The sequence below is a fragment of the Coloeus monedula genome (assembly GCF_965178545.1).
Source record: "Coloeus monedula genome assembly, chromosome: 22".
Classification (NCBI taxonomy): Eukaryota; Metazoa; Chordata; class Aves; order Passeriformes; family Corvidae; genus Coloeus; species Coloeus monedula.
This window is the reverse complement of record NC_138802.1, coordinates 163,836-179,948: the sequence shown is the minus strand read 5'-3', so window position 1 is coordinate 179,948 and position 16,113 is coordinate 163,836. Positions and strand designations below refer to the sequence as shown.

The window sequence follows — 16,113 nt, the reverse complement described above, 5'->3', positions numbered from 1 at the left end:
TGAATTCAGACTCTGCTCTAGCATTATTTAACTGGGATTGTGTCCTGCAGCCCAAGCTTAGAGGTAAAGTTAGGAAAAGAGCAGCTCCAGGGCTGTCTGATGAAACTCAGAAGGAACCTGCACTGGAAAGAAAGGTGCATATTCCTGCTAATACAATCCAGGGAATCCACTTCCTCAGCATCAGGCTAAGTTTTTAATTGGCAGCATCTTTGGATGCTTTAATATAGTAGGCATGGCAGTGTTTTGGCCGTTATCAAAAGACTGGAAAGACTTCCACAGGACACCACAGGAAACTCTTGCATCAGTCCAGCTCCAGAGACAGACTTTCATTCTTGGCTCCTCTTTCTTCCTTTTTGTGCACTGGAAGTTGGACACCTCCCCACTTTAAGCCAAGTCAAAATATTTAACCTTTCTTTGGAGAGCATGGCCAGTATCTGCAATACAGGCGATATCCCCAACTTTGCTCAATCCTTTTGACACAATGCTTTGTGATACCCAGATGAGATAAGAGAGATTAATTAAAGCATTGTGTAACATATTTCTAAGCTGGCCAAGAAAGGACTGAACAGCCTTTCATCCCAGTCTCCTCACTACCCAGCCATTCCAGCATTACCAGACCACTACAACAGTGCATAGAGTCAACAGGTAAGAAGTACAGTGCAATTTGGGAAGGTACCAGGCAGCCTCCTAGGGAGGAGCATCTCCTGAGAGAAACAGCTCCCTTGAGTGTCACCCCAGCCCAGGCCAGCTGTACTGAACACACAACATGTGGACTGCCAGGTGCAGGACAGAGAGAGCTGTCACCACCTGTTTGGATGGAAAAACACTTCTATGTGCTCCAACCAAGTTCCAGGAGTGCTGCATGGCCCTGATCATACCTACAGTAGGCACCAATGAACTGGCTGTAATGGCCCCGCTGAAACCCAATCCCACCAGGATCCCTTTTGTCCCACACAGCAGCAGATTACTCTAATTTCCAGTGTCCCTTGGGCAGCTATCTCACAACTCCCAGTTCTTCTTTTTGAAGAATAACATTGCAGATGATTCACCAAGAGATTTTATGCCAACCTGAAAAAAAGGGAGGTCTGTGCTGTAGCACTTGGTGATACTCAGGAGTCCTCTAGGCAGTATCCCTGACAGCTGCCTTCACGGTTCTCTTCGTTTTCTCCTCAACAAAACCCTCTGGTTTCTGCATTTTAATCAGGATTTGTCTGCCTAGCCCCTAAATTGCTCATCTGTCTCTCCTCCTGAGAAGCATGGTCCTTCATGCTTCCCCTCTAGCCATCTTGATCTTCATGGCTGGAGGAGAAGGATCATACAAAGCATGAACAAATGGTAGATTATGATAGATCAATGATAGAACAACTGACAAATCCTTCCCATCCAAATAACAAATGTGTCCCCAGGAAAACTTTCATCTGTCCACCTTCTAGAAGGCAGTACACAAAAGCCCTTGTGCAAATAAAATTATTACAAGACACTGAGCAATACAAAAGACCCCAAACAATAAAGGGTAGGAAGAAGAAACCTGTCCAAGAGCACAGGGCTGAGGTTGGTTTCAGCTGGTCTTCTGTCCCTTTTTTCTGTTCTCTTTCCCCTGTTCCCCTGAACAAAGGAAGTTTGTTGTCAGGTTCAAACATTTCCTGGGCCTTGTCCGAGTTCCACCTTGTTTTCTTTTTCTCTTTTCCCCACCCTGTACAAATAAAGCAAAAACCAACTGGCACCACCTGTGAGGAAAGGACAACTAAATGCAGAATTTTATCTTTTCTTTCTTTTCTCCCTCCTTCTTTTTCCCTTTTTCTTGGCCAGAAATTTTGGGCAAAGGACAAAAGGTATTGTTGGGTAAGCATAATTCCAGGGGCTGAGTCACTAAAGCGCTGGCTGCTGCTGGGGTACAGTAAGCCAAGCTACTGCTTCACTAAGTGCAACAAAAATGCCAGCAGCACCACTGCAAGCTCTGCTAGCCCCAAAGCACAAGGGACAACTGAAGATCCACACAGCACAAAATGTGCAAAGAAATTAAGTAAAATTCTGGTACAAATATCCTCACCTAAGAAATCTCAAGAGAAAGACTGTCACACCACAGAGACTGGGCTCTTCCCTGAAAACAGTAAAGGTTGTGAAGGTCACAGTAAAAAGTTACAGCCTTTACTTATGACAAAGGAAGGCTCAGATGCCTTCTTTAGTTCTTCATCCAGGCCTGCTTTTTTGATTTCACAACCCAAGTCAGACGCACAGCTGGTCAGTCCTGCAAGTGGCCTCTTTCCCCACCACTGTAAGCTCTGGAGGCAGGGAGCTCCCATTGCTCCTGCAGCCCCAAGCACTACTGAAGGGGCACGGGGCTTCCAAACACCCCTACGATGCAGAAAATCATCAGCCCATTTCTGGCTGCAAATTAAACGGTGCCCCAAGCGGGCACTTGCTCAGAGCATGTTCTAAAGCACACTGCAGACCCTTGGAACTACATGGCGCATTTGGGGGAGCTGGAGCACTGGCTGTTTGTTTATTTTATGATGCACTTTGGTCTCTCTCAGTTGCACTGTTATCCTACACCTGTTTGCTCCCTTTCTCCAGGCTGATAACAGGCAGCACGTTGTGCAGTGGGGGCCTGGCCTGGCTCTTTTTGTGTTTAATGAGACATATGTATTTAGTTCCAGACTATCAATAGTCAGGGAGAAGGAGGAGGAAGAAAATTTCCCTCAACAGGCATAATCAGTTCAGCAGTGATGTGGAGCAAGGTCCTGAAATGGACAGAAAGAGAACAAATGCCTTTGTTGAACAACTCTCAGGAGGGCAAACCCTGCTTCCCCAGAGCAGCACATCTCCTTTGGAAACCCACACTCATGCAGGGTGTTACACTGCTGCTCCATTTCCTTAATGCAGACACAGGCCTGGCCTCTTTCAACAGTTCTGGCATCTCTTCATGGCAGACCCCATGACACACGGAGGCGGCTGAGAACAAGAGATCATGCTTTTCCAGGAACAGAGAATCCAGATTTTCTGGTTTATAAATTTTCCCATCTGAATTTGTTTTGTTGTTTGTAGGGTAGATCACCAGAGATAAGGAGAGAAAAGTAAATATCAGAGCAGTGGCAGCCCTGATGGGCTCAGATGAATTTCTTGCATGTCACAATCTCCTGTTTGGGCAGAAATTTGAATGCATTTTCCAGCAGCAACACAGATAAACTGGCATCTCCCCTGGGGAATGTTTCAGTTTTTGCAGCTGCCTACAGGTTCTGTGACGCAGGAACTGAGGAGCTTGGACATGCCCACTCTCAAGACTGACTCCATAAGGACATGGCAACTTCTCTACTATTTGCATGGCAAAAATTAAAACCATCTCAGACTTCTTCATGTGAAGCCCCTTAGAAGAGCCTATAGATGAGCAGGTTATTACCTGAAACAACTGCAATGAAAGACTGCATTGGGGAAGTCCTGCACAAGCTTCCAAGTGGCATAGGAAAGAATGATTAGGTCATCTCCACATAACAGAACCAGTAGCTTCACCACTCCGTGGCACAGGGCCTGTCAGAGCCTGTTCTCTGGGGAAGAATCCCCCAGGATTGCAGCCAGATGGTCTTGGGAACAGATCTCCCAAGCTCTACCAAGTCTCTCAGGTAAGACCAGGTCCTATGGGATCTATCAGGACCTCTCTTCCCACTTCTGCAGCCTTGTCCCAAGGCTCTGAACTGGCTTCCAGTGCCAAAGGCTGTCTAGGTACAGGAAGGCACCTGCAGACCAGAGCAAATATGGGCCTGGAGGAGCATTCTGAGGAGTGGAACCACGGGGCCAGGAGCTGTGATGCTAGGCATGTTTGTCCACCCCTGCAACGCCTAAGCCCGGCTGCTGAATTTACACACAGCAAGGACAACTTGGTAAAGCCAGCGCAGTGCTGTCAGCTGGGAGCCTCTGCACACTAAGCTCCTGGTTAAATGTTTTCATCAAAACCAGATCGAGAAAGTGCAGAGCAAACACCACCAATTAGTGGCTGGGATGAATCGTTCCTGCCAGCAGATCTGGTGAGAGGGGCATGAGTCACCTTAACCCTTTAGGAGCCAGAGCCAGATCCAGCACAACTCCACAGGGAAGACGAGGAATACAGGAGAGGAAACCTCTCCTGGATCTTAAATTTGAAACCACTCCTTTTCATTTATTTGTAGGAAGTTGAATTCAGGAGCGAACACTTGCTGTGTTTGGAACCACATTATCCCCATAACCTCTGCCGTCACCATTCTGCTCCAGTGAGCTGGTTTGGGGAGCCAGGCAGCACCCCAGGGCAGAGGCTGCCAGATGCACGTTGAGGAGGTCTGGTTGAGGGGTGGGTCATCCCTCAAGCCATCTCTACCTCCCAAGCCCATTCCAGAAAATATCACCTCACTTTTGCTGAAGACTGAGGTGTCAGTGGGAGTAACATGACAATACTCGATGTCTCATTCAAGGACAAAATGCTTCCCCATTAGAAACATGAGGAAATGTAGTCAGCAGTAAGAGGACAGGGCTCAGATGCTTATGCCCCTTTTTCTCTACACTGCTGTAAACTGTCCAATTTCTGAACATGTAAGAGGTGGGCAAAGTTAACTGTGTGACTGGGCTAAATTCTCTTTCAGTATAAGTAACATGCTGCTGTTTGTGGCAGGATTTAGTGCCACAAGTGTAAGCCAAAACTTCAGCTATCTAGGAGTATCCAATGTTGCAACACGACAGGTGTTCAGAGACATCAGTCACTTCTGCAGCAACAAACCCTGAAGTCAGAACTCTCCTTTTGCTCTCAGTCCCTCAAGCAAGTACCCACTGACTCCACCTCAGCAAGGACTGAGCAGACACTGCAGGAAGGGCCCAGGACTGTGTATGGATCAAATCCTGCCCACCTACGATACCATCCAGCAGAGATGGCATTGCTGTGCCGGGAGGTGTTTTGCAAACTCTCTGCAAGGGCATCTACCTTGAACCCAGCTCCCTGTCTCAAAGTGAGGGACAGAAAAGGCATGGGGGCAGTGGACCTGCAGCTACGGAGATCAAGAGGCATTCACCCAAGGTGAGGAAGCTAAAAGCCAGGAAAGGATAAATTAGCACCACGGCTTCTATTGGGGAGGTTCCTTTCAGTCTAGAGCTATGTAGGATGCAACCCATGATCTGGCCCTCCACAGTTCCATGTGTCTAAAGCTGGGGCCCCCCAAATGTGAATTTCGAGCATAGCAGGACTACTGGAGCAGACAGTTTCAGATCCTGCTGAGCCAGCTTGTGGCTGTATTCAAAATTGAGTAAATTTACAGCTGTAAGCTGGGAGTTTATACAACCCGTAACTTGTTAGGGATGGCTGACCAAGCCAGAACGATCGCTCCCCAGCCAACAGAGCTCTTATTGGTTAGCCCTCTGAGTGCCTGGTAGGTTTTATTATTTTTCTTTTTTTCTTTTGCTTAGGTGGGGGGTGGGAAAGGAAACATCTATTTTTGTTCCTTTACTCACCAAAGACAAAGTAAAATTAAATCTCAGGTTCAATCCACTACAGATTCCTCAGTGTATCAGCTGGGGACTGCGGCAAGCCCAGTGACCATTTCCTTTGATGAGGCTGCTGTATTTTTCTCACTCTGCATAGAGTCTTGCACCATGAACAGCTCCACAGGATTCAATGTATTATCACCAGAGTTCACAAGGCTACTCTTATGCTGGCCCCTTTTGTGTGGACACTTCCCACAGACGCTACTCTGCTCCAACCTGGGCTGCAAGAAAATGTGGTCTGAGTTGTCTGAGTTTAGTACAGCAAATATGGTGCCCTGAGATGTTCCTTCCATCTCTTTTGCAAGGATAAACAGCTGGAGCAGTACCAGATCTGAAGTGATCTGAACCTGGATTCACACACAGCAACACAAGGAGCTGCCAAGTAATGGGAAGGCAGCAGGCAGAGAGTGCGAGCAGGACTCAAGGAGCACTCTGATGGGAACAAAATCAGCATCATCCACTGTGCCTGCAAGTGTGAAAGTTATCCAGTCTGAGGGAAGCATGGGACTTGCCTGCATGTAACTGCCTCAGCCTAAGATCCTCTACTTTCATTACAGCATGGTCCCAGTTCTTGTCTGAAAGGTATTTCTAGCAGGAAGTCCAAACATGATCCGACTGCAACAAGACTGGATGAAGGGCCAGGAGGTTCTCCTGGGACTCACTATTCTTTGTGACCACAGACGAGACAAGGACAGTCACACCAGCTTCCACAACACACACATTCAGGAGCATGAAGTGCTCAAGCATGGTGAGAGGGACGTATACCTACCTCGGCTGTTACATGGCTGCAGGCACACCATTCACTGCCCTGGGAGGATGCAGTTTTTCTAGGACATGGCTAAGGAGCATAAGTAGGTCTCTCCTTTAACCTCTGCTCTATCCTGAATACGTAACAGCCCAGAACACCAATAGTTTACATGAGTTAAAGAGCCAGCTGAGGCTTTAGGGACTCAGGCAGGATAAAATACTCTTTAGCACCCAACCACCATATAAGAAAATCAGGTAAATGGGGATCTTTGGTGAAGTCTGAAACAGGAGACCATAAAAGGGGAAATTTCCTCTCTCCCTGCTCTGTGAGCAGGGATCACACTACCTACTGCTGCTCCCACAGTTTAAAATACTTAAGTCCTCCAAGGTGCAGCTTAATTTTCTTTTTTAAAAAAGAAAAGTGTCAGTCTAATTAGATAAATCCTCCAAGCACGTGGCCCGGAGTTCGTCATGGAAATTAACCTCCTTGAAAGATCACAGTGACTGAAATAAGAAACTGTGTGTTTTGGCATAGTGCAGTGAAATGGGAGATGCAGGCTGCATTTCATACACCTTCCCTTTCATAAACCTGCCGCATTTCATATCTGCCCTACTGGCCCTGAGCTCGGCAGCAAGACTTTATCTCCGAATGCCTGTTTGCAAATCGCTGCTGAGAGGTTACAATAACCCCTGGGAGAGATTCTTCTGGCTCACTAGTGTGAAAAGGACACTGCTCCCCTCGTATAAAGCTGGACCAGCCTGAGGCACTGGTGGAGGGAGGGGCTCATCACCAGCAGACCTCTGGAGAGAATGTTCTGCAGACACAGCTCCCGTGGGGAGGCAGCCAGGCTGGGAGCTATTTGCCAGCCTCCCAGCTGCTCTGCCAGCCTCATCATGCACCATGCAGGCAAGCGTAATTCTGTGCAGCCCTCACTCTTCCTGGCATGGGGATGGGCTGAGTGAGGCAGGAGGGGGATACCTCGAGGCCGCAGGCTGCGATCATGTAGCTCAGTTTGCATTTATGCCAGGTGCATTCACGTCTTCTTATTTAGAAGGCTCTGCCTATCCACATTGGGAAAGGTGTAGGGCTGGCAGTTCATACTGCTTAGGAATAAAATGTCCCAGTACCTTTGCTATTGGAAGCAGAAGCAAAACCAGGAAAGAAAAGAACTGGCTTATAAGTAAAAGTCAACTGCCACCCCCACCTTCAAATACAAGCAGAACGAGGCTACCTTTTACTTTTAGGAAACACTTTCCAGTCAACTTCTCTCCTAGCCCAGCAGACAAAACTTATGCTCGGGTCACGCTCTTAGCACTTGTTCCTCAGGCCCCTCCCAAGTGTCACTACACAACACATTTTAATAGACAGCTGAAACAAGACCCCTTTTCACAGTACCAAATATTCCATTAGCGGATTCTCTCTCTAAGTTTTCCAGTTCCCACTGTTCTTTCAAAGGATAGCATCCAAACCCAAAAACTCCCTGAAAAACCTGTTCATCTACCTTCTTCCTTCCCAAGTCTGACGGATGCTGGTGTGTGTGACATCGTGCTGCCCTTCCAGCACTGAGACCAGCCTTGCCAGCTGACTTCACACACAGAAGGATCAGGAGCAGCCTCAGAGACCAACTCAGAGGTGACTTGTATTGTCATTGAAATGACAAGCCCTATGGCTTAGAATCTGGGAGCTGTTACAAATGTTGCTTCAAAACAGCATCACTGGTTGCAGATATTGCAAAAGTAGGATACCTTCTGGAGAGAAAACTACCCCAAAATGCCAGGGTGGGCAAGGAGCCAAAGGCCCCCAAAGGCCCCCAAGGCCCCAGAGAACTGACGGTTCTGCTACGCCTTTTCTTACAGCAATTATTACGCACAAGGCCTTGGCAGCTTGATGGCTCTAGAGCTCACCCCGTGAGCACAGACCCTTGTATCTCCGGGTCCTATTCTCGACCAGCTCAATCCCGTGTGGACGGTATTAGCTGACACCTCATCAACAGCCATTGGACAGAGTGAGTAAGGGGGGTTGCAGACAGATACCTCTGTACAAGAAACGGAGCCTCCTTGCTACAACTCATTAGCTGTCTCAGGAAAGAGTTCAAAAGACAGATGATGCACAAAAACTGCATTCCAGTTTCCTCTTGCTCCCTCCAGATCAGGGCTAAGGCATGCTGGAAGGACACTACAGGAGAAACCAGGATAAATTCAGGCCTCATGCATTTCCTTAGCAGTTCTCTGCCAAGTACAGGTAAACCCCACAGTTCCATTACTAGTAACTTAATACCTCATAAAATTACCAATGTAATACGTAACCTTGATTCCAAGCACCTGGACCCAGAAAAATCAGCATTTAGCAAGACTTACACCTCACTGTATTTGGCTTCTGCCAACTGATCAAAACTCAGCATCCACAACTCCTTTCCACCTGCTCCAAAGTATTAGGAATAATTTTTAAAAAGGCAAAGCTCCTACTTCAGCCAGAAGCTAAGGGCTGAACCAGAGAGACAACGCAGGAGGGGGAAAAAAATATTCAAGTGCTATTCCACTCCCCTTATTTAGGCTCTGGATGCATTAGGCAAATTCCCAATTACAGCAATCCCTTCTGCCTGCAACTGGAGTTGAGATAAGAGACCAGAAAGAAGGGCCAGTGGGCATCACTGAAAACTCAGCATCTTCCATTACACATCAGCACAGTAAAAAGGGCGATGTCAACCCTGAAATGCTTTTTTCCAAAAGAACACACACACACCCTTTAGAATGGGTATGGTGAAATCTGCCTGGAGAGGGAAGGACTCAGCAACACCAGCAGGTTCCTGACTCCTTATCATCAAAGCAAGCAGCCCAGCCCCTGAATTAATTTCATCAGTGTCCTCTTTCTTCCCTCTCCAAGGGCTCAAATCCCCGAACACGACTGCAAACACACTGCCAAGGAGGTCGTGCGATGTCTGAATCCACAACGGATTCAAAGACATCTCCATGTTTTGCTGTCAGCCTGAAGTTTGAATAAGGGAGCCCACCAGAAAAGAGTGAATGAACACTGGCAGCTGCCAGCAGAGCCGAGCCTGTGCTTTAAGCCACCTAGTGTCCGAGCCGCGCAGGGAGATGCTTCAGGAAATTCAGGCAAAGAGAAGGAGTTGAGACATCCAACAAGACCGACGCGGAAAGAAGCAAAGAACAGGGCGCACCGGCTGAGAAGCAACCCCGAGCCGAGGAAGCAGGCGCCAGAGAGGAGGCATGGCAAAGCACCCTCCCTGGGACGCTGCTCCTGCCCGGGCTGGGGTGAGACCCTTCAGCACAGGGCCGAGGAGGGTGGACAGCAGACTTGTTTCTCAAACTGATGTCCGTCAGAGAACGTCACCATTCAGAGGCCAACATTTCAGCCCCAAGGTCCAGCTGGGTTTGCTCGGATGCAAATCTGGGAGATCTCTGGGATGCAAACTTGGAGACAACTTGCCCCAGCATACACCTGTGGAACGAACCCAAAGCATCCCAGAGGTGCAAGCCCTACTAACCCGTGCCCACTCCCTTAAAAACCACTTTCATCCACATCGCCTCTCCTGCCCCCGCAGTAGCCCCCTCCTCCTCACTCTCTTTCTCTGTGTCCTCGAGACTCCTCTCACCTTGAGGAGTGTTAGGATTACCCAGCATTTACACTCAATGCTCCTCTTTATTCCTTAAGACTTATTAAGAATGATAATGAGCTCCAAAGCAGTGACACGTCTCTCTCTCTCCCCCTCTGTCGCGCGCTCTCTCTCTCTCTCTCTCTACGTGCCTTTTCCGTCAAAGGCACACAGGACAAATCCGACCAAAAAAAAAAAAAAAAAAAAAAATACCCTGACAATATGGATCAAGGACACACGAGGATTTATATTCTACAAATCCAGCCTTTTTTGTTTTTATTATTTCTCCTCAAATTCCATTCCTTTCCTCTTCTTACTCATGTTCTCCCCCCTCTACTCCAAACCTCTCAGACTTTGAATGAAAAAGAAGAGAAGAAAGCTGCTTGCCTGGAAAACCTCGTTAATGTGGAGCTCTTAAACGGTTGATTAATTTTAGCAAAATTTACGATGTGCCCTTGCTTTTCTTTGAAGCTGCAGTCTTATATACCAAAAGCAAGTTAACTTTGAGATCTCTGTGCGAGCCAACTGCCCCCTAATTCTTGGATACCCTATTTAGGTACAACAAATATACGGGAGAGAAATGCTACACCAGAGCATGGAAACAGTCACCCTGTTGGATGCTCAAAGTGGTTCGATTCAAATCCCTTTAGCACAGCCTGATAACCACAAGCTGAAAACTCCCAACTTTTAGCTATTTAACTTCCCATAAAGATTTTTTTAAAAAATCACCAGTCAGTCCTTCAAAAACAAAAGAGGGACACATAAACACAAATTTCAAGAGAAGTCTCTCCAAGTTACATCTGCACACACCACAGAAACGCCAGACTCTCGGCTGCACTAGAAACATCAGGTTCTCCCAAAGCCACCTTTAAACCAGCTATGTTTTGCCAGAGGGAAAAACCGAGCCTAAGGAAACATCATAATACTGATCTATGCATATCCTGAACTACACCTCAATATTTCAGTCATCTCCCCAGCTTCCTCCTACCCAGTATTTCCTTTTATTCTTTGTCTCCCTCTGCTAGACTCTGTTTTTCTGATACAGACATCAGGAGGTTAAGGGCTCAATTATCAAGTCTGTTGAATCCTCAGCTTCACGTTACTTAGGAGGTTCTCTGCTGCTCTGTGGAACTACACTGCAAAATCTCTTTCCTTCTCGGCTTTTCTTTTTCCTACTTGTAATGTCTATTTCCGACACACCCCTGTGCGAGAACCCACAAATCTATTTGGGGTAAATGGAAAGAAACCCTGAATTGGTTTGGGAGACAGAAACATTAATAAAAATAACCTTAAGACTGCCTAGCCAGACTGAACCTGAAGCACACACAATCCTGAAACCTAAAGTAACATCCACATGGAATTTACAAAATATGATTCGAGTGGTTCTAATTAGCCCCAGTCTGTGGAAATTTGGAAGGAAGCGGCTCTTTGATTAATGTTACAAACCAGAAAGGAAACATATTTTAAAAGTTAAAGTAGCAGCATTGTGGAATACAGAATCATTACCAGCATGCATTTATGATACCTGCTTCAATCAGATGGCTTGGGGTTTTGTTTTTAGGTTTTTTTCCTTTTTACTTTAAGAAAAAAAGGAAGACAGGATGCAAGTAAAAGCTTTTGTTCATGGAAGTGTGCGGTGCTTTTATCTCCCAAGGAATTTATATAGCTGGACTGTGTATAAATCTTTCTGAAAATGAAATTAGCAAAACCAAAACAGGGGTGAAGGTGCTGGGGGGAGTATGGGAGGGGGCAACCATCACCTCAGTAAATCATAGTGGATAACCAGCCACTGGCTTGGACAGATAGCAAATTCAGCTTCAATAGGAAGAAACAGAGTTGGGAAGGGAAAGAACAAGATTCATACCTGCAGAAAACTCCTTGCAAAAATGGGGGGCTATTTTTAATAAGCTTTTGAAAGTTACTGTGCAAGTTTTCTTGGGCTTGAAAAGAAAAAGGAAATAAGGGTTTTTTTCCAGCTAGCTTGATTGTTTTGGGTGGAGCTCAAGCATGTGTGTATATATGCTGTATATAAAAATGAATTACTAATTCTTTCCTGGAAACTGTTTGAATTACAATCTGCAAGATACAAAAACACACCTTTATTTTAACACTGATTTTAATACAGATAGAATTGGAGGGAGGGGGAAAAGTGAGGGAAACGGTTTTTTTCCCAGTACACAGCAAAACCCTTAAGCAAGAATGACGTCCCACCACATATATCCAGAGACACTTTGCTCAGCTGTACAACACCAACTTAACTCCAGCCTTCAGTGGCTTTTCCCTGTACAAAGGCTTCGGTCTGAAACTGCAAGAATGACAATGTCATGTGTGTGGAAAGCTGACACTTGGATCTTTTAAAAAGAAATGAGGAAAAATAAGCTGTTGACTTCTTGGTTAAAGTATTTTCTTGTTCTAACTCATGTTCTTATGTCACTGGGCTAAAAAAAAAAAAAAGAGAGAGAGAGGGAGAGAGAGAGATATGACTTTCCTTGAATGATCTGTTTAACCTAAGCCAGAGGAAAAAAAAAGAAGTCATTAATTACTTATGTGAGCTATTGCTTCTGAAAGACAATAAACCTGCCTGGTCGCCATGGATATGACATATTTGCTCTGAAAACAACACAATAATTAGCAAAGGGGAAAGATACAAGGAGAATATGCAAACTCCTGAGTTTAAAGCCATAGCGTTTCCTTTTTCCCCCCTCCTTTTTTTACTTGTCAGAGTCAATTCTGTTTGCAATTCAAATCAAACAAATAAACAGAATACTTACAAAAATTTTTAAATGATTTCCCACACATCAAATCACACACGCAGAAAAAAAAAATAAAAAAGAATAAAAAAAATTACCAAAAAAAAAGAAAAAAAAAAGAGGAAAAAATTAACAAGGGAAAGGATTTAAGTCTAGTATGGACAGATCATAAACCACTTGGTGTTTTCCGTATACGTGTATGTATGCATATACATATATATGTGAAATATAAATGTATATACACACACAAACATATACGAGTTATAAGGGTTACATCCACTATTTCCTCTAGGATTATTCTTTTCTTTTTAGGATCAGTATAGAAGCATACCAAGAGGAAAAACATCGTGGAAACATTCTGAAGATACACTAAAAGAAAGTACAACAAGGGTTTGTTTTTTTTCTGTGTTAAACATGCATTGTGTTGGTAGTATATTTTTTGCAAACCTTTGCACTTTTCTCTACAAGATGAGAAAAAATCACAATTGGTGTGCACCGTGCGTCAACCTAATCAACACACCGGCTTACCAGGACTTCTGAAATTTTAAGCATAAAAAAATTCTTCTCTCTCCTCAATTACTTTAGTTCCAAAGTGATATCACACTGAATCACATGTAATAATGCAATGGATAAGTTAAGAAATAATGAAAACTGAGTTATATGCAGAGAGGCTTCTTTGAAATAATTTATAAACGTTGCAGGGAAAATGTTTTTTAGATTGCTCTCTCATTAAGATGAGACAAAGACTATTAAAACCTTCTCTAATGCAGTAGCTTTCTGGATTCTGACCTTCCACATTTAGAAACCAAGTAATAAAAACACCCTAACAAGCACTTTATCTTTGGAGATATTTGACTTTGAACTTACTTTAACTTTAAAAAGACTTGGAAGGTATAAAAATAACAATATAGTTGCCACAAGTTTCTGTTGTTGTTGTGTTTACAAAGCTAAAAAAAAAAATCTTTAGAACAAAATAAGCAGATTAAGGAAACATCCCCCTAATTTAACTCTCTTTTTCTGTTTTTTTTTTTAAACAATAGTTTTTAGCTGGACGCTTTGATCTTGAAAGGGTTCTGCTATCTTGTGTGATGAGGGGGGAAAAATGATCTGTTTTAAATGATGATGCAAAAAAAAGGATCAAAGCCCTGACTTTCTGTTAGCCATAATAAGTTCTGTCTTGCACAAAGCTTCAACTTCAGGCTTTAATATATAAAATATACAGGAGCCCAGTAAAAGCGCTGAAAAGGTACAAAGTCTGAAAACAAAAGGGGACACTGCTCCTTTAAACGTTTTAGTGCATATGGAGTTTGATTTCTGAAAGAGATCAGTTTAACATCTCCATAGAAACCAGCAACAGATTATCATCAACAGAATAAATAACTAGTCTAATAAATTAAACAGGAGGCATAAGATCTGGAAACTTGATTACTGAAGTTCAACAATATTCTCCCATAAACTCTTCCAAGCCACCTTTAGGGTAGCTACCAAGGTGGCAGCGACACACAGATAAAAGGTAGGTGGGAAGCAGGCAGGACTTCTGAAATGAGAAGTCCGAAACCTTCGCAAGAAATTATACCACGCTAACAGTCAGCAAATCAATAGAGGAAATAAATTCATCAATGAAGTTTTGGGAGAGGCAGCTACTCTTCCAGGGAGCAGGCTGCCAGGACCCCGCTGTGCAGTGCGGCGCGGACAGGAGGGGGCACACGGAAGGTGGACGTGCAGTTCCTGAGAAGTTTCACCTTTCTGACCCGAAAGAGCAGGAGGGCTCGAGTCGATCGATCAAACCTGCCGTGATTCGGAGCAGCCTCCGGCCGCAGCCCACCCCTCAAAGTTTGCCGCACAAGTTGCCCGCCGCACAGCCAGGCGCTCACGGCGCCGGCCCCGAGGCAAGCGGCAGCGCCAGTCCCGCGCCCGCCCGAGCCTCCTGACAGCTCGCTCGCCGCCCCGGGCCGCCGCCGAGCCCGCCTCTGCTCTGCGCCCCGGATGCCCCTCGCTCCTCCTCTGCTCCCCGGGACTGGTGCTCCGCGGCCGGCGGCGCTGGCGGTCCCGGCACGACACCGCTCCTCGCCTTCCCCGTCCGCGCCCCGCGCCCCCCCACCGGCCCGGCTATGAGTGACGGCTCGGACACCTGTTCCCCGTCCCCAGAGCCTCCAGCGCGGGCAGCCGCTCCCCCGGGAGTCACGGCCCGCGCCCCCCACCCACCGCCACCCCGGTCAGTCGTCCCCCGCCCGCCACTGCCCCGCCGCGCACGGGGAAAAGGGGGAAAGGGGAAGGAGGCGAAGGGGGGAAACTTCCTGGCTCCGGATGGCAAATCAGCTGCACATTCTGCAAATACCACCGGGTAAAAATAACCTGCTGCTTCGCCCGGGGGGCCGGGCACCGGCTGCCCCGACCCGCGCTCCCGGCCGCCGCGGCCCCTACCCACCCCGTCCCTGCCGGGGGGCTGCGGCCGTGCCGCTGTGGGCACCGGGAGAAGCGCTGCCGGCCCCGGCCCGGCCACTTTGCAGAAAGTTCCACGGCACGGCTCGCCCCGCCGCACCCGGCCCTATCCGCCGAGCGCTCCAGCTGCCGCTCGCCCAACTTTGCTGCCGCCTTTCCCCTCCCACCACTCGGTGCCTCGCCGGGACCCTCGGGCGGTGCGGCGCGGCGGGGCTGCGGTTACCTGCCCTCAGCGCGGAGCGGGAGCACGTGTTCCCCCGTCCCCTGCCCGGGCTCCTGCCAAAGTCTTGGAAATTGACGGGCGCCGCCGCGGCCGCGGCTCCGCCGCCGAGCGGGCACGGCGCTACCCCGCCGCCGGCGGCCCCCTGCCGCCACGGCACCTCCCTCCTCCCGCGGGGCCGGGCGGCCGCCGCTGCCCCCGCTGTCGGCCGGTGCCCGCCGAGGCTGCCCGCTGCCCGCGAAGGTGGGCGCTGCCCCACGGGAACCGGCTCGGAGCGCGGAGCGCTGCCCACCTGCCGGGCAGCGCCGCCCGCCCGCGCAGCGCCCCGACCCCGGGGCTGCCGGCAGCGGGGCCGGGGCCGGGCGGGAGCGGACGGGCTTACCTGCACTTGGGGCTGCTTTGGTTGACTTTCCAAGTCAAGGGAAATGTGTGTGTGTTTGGGATGGAGGCAGCAGCGCGCATGCGCCATCAAACTTGCCCTGATCCCGGATTTTTCCTCCTCGCGCTCCCCTTTGCTTTGATTATTGAATTTTCCTATTTCTAACAGGAGGGCGGGCGTCGCGCAAAACCCGGCCTGGAGGCCGCCGCCGCCCGCTCCGGCCCGCCCGGGGTGGGGGAATGGGGGGAGCGGCGGGAGGGAGCGGGCACGGAGCGGACTCGGTCTCCAGGCAGGCAGGGCAGACAGGCAAGGGAGAGGCGCCTGCAAAACCCGGACCGGATTACCCTCCCCTGGCAAGGGAAAAGGCGAGAAAGTGTCCCCATTTCCCAGCCCGCGCGGGCAGCTGCCTGTCCCCTACCCTGGTTCCTGCACCAGCGGTTCCTCTTCCCCATCCGTCCTCCT

At 48.0% G+C, this 16,113-nt stretch overlaps 1 protein-coding gene across 7 annotated transcripts in view; it reads right to left on the bottom strand.

Moving 5' to 3' along the window:
- CASZ1 (castor zinc finger 1) overlaps nucleotides 1-15,849 on the bottom strand; it is a 195,236-nt gene extending 179,387 nt beyond the window's left edge. For 5 of the 7 annotated variants that reach the window (XM_082295829.1, XM_082295826.1, XM_082295830.1 and 2 more), the window contains exon 1: nucleotides 15,655-15,849. The gene's annotated coding sequence lies outside the window, so the exon portion shown is untranslated. Of the gene's footprint in view, nucleotides 1-15,275; nucleotides 15,390-15,654 lie in introns of those variants that run through there. The other 2 variants (XM_082295825.1, XM_082295831.1) reach the window with 2 other exon arrangements.
- Between the last annotated feature and the right edge of the window lie 264 nt (nucleotides 15,850-16,113).